Below are 952 nucleotides of genomic sequence, written 5' to 3'. Positions count from 1 at the left end.
CAAAAGTGGGAGCATAAAACGGCCGGATGCACAGGCTTAGGGTAGCTGGACCGGATTCCTGATTGAACGAGATAAAGAGAGGCGGTGTCAACCCACCACCAACGGGTGCCGACAGCCACAAAACTCTCTCATTCTTCAAAACGACCGCGGGGGCAGCAGACCAGAATGGTGGCGACGTCTGGCAAGATGCCACGACGGACGCTGACAGCGGAAGAGACCCGGTTGTGCAAGGCAGCCCTCAGTGACCGCCACAAGCGTCGCCTTCGTCGAGACGACGAGAGGCAGTCAGCAGCAGAGCCAAAGCATGGCGCTGAGGGGCGTGCGTTGAAGAAGCAGTCTAGGAAGAGGGCGATGAAACTTACGACGACAGCCATGGAGATAGCAGAGTCTAGAGGTCCACATATTGAGCCGGCAGCACCCAAAGAGACAGAAGCAACAGCGAGTACGGACGAAGCTAAAGAGGTAATACCTGTTGCAGAAAATGAGGAAGATTCTGTGGAACCAGAGGTGGAGGAAGTTGTAGCAGACGTGGTGATGGCTGTGGCTTCAGCTGTGGCTTCAAGTGCGCTTCTAACGCCTGTGCGAGATGCTCAAGGCGCTGTGGAGACCTTGCGCCCCCCTCGGACGAACAAGCAGGCGCCGGTTACGCAAAGATCCCCGAAACGACGCCGCCGCGTCCTACAAGACAGTCCAGAACGCGAAGCTCAAGCTGAAGGCACCATAAGTGACACCACAGACACCGGTGCTGCGTCAGCTGCCCCGCATCTCCCTGTCGCCTGCGTAGTCGACGGTGATCCTAACATCATGGCGGCTGGTGCACGTGAGTGCACTGGCCTCGGATCAGAAGAGGAATCTGGTCCTGATTCAGACGATGACGACGCGGACAGTGAGTGGGAAGGAGATTGGGAGCTTGGAGAACTCTCTGATGAGGAGTTAGCCGATTGCGTGGAAC

Source organism: Phytophthora infestans, genomic scaffold (genome assembly GCF_000142945.1).
Source record: "Phytophthora infestans T30-4 supercont1.18 genomic scaffold, whole genome shotgun sequence".
Lineage (NCBI taxonomy): Eukaryota > Oomycota > Peronosporomycetes > Peronosporales > Peronosporaceae > Phytophthora > Phytophthora infestans.
This window is presented reverse-complemented; position numbering follows the sequence as displayed.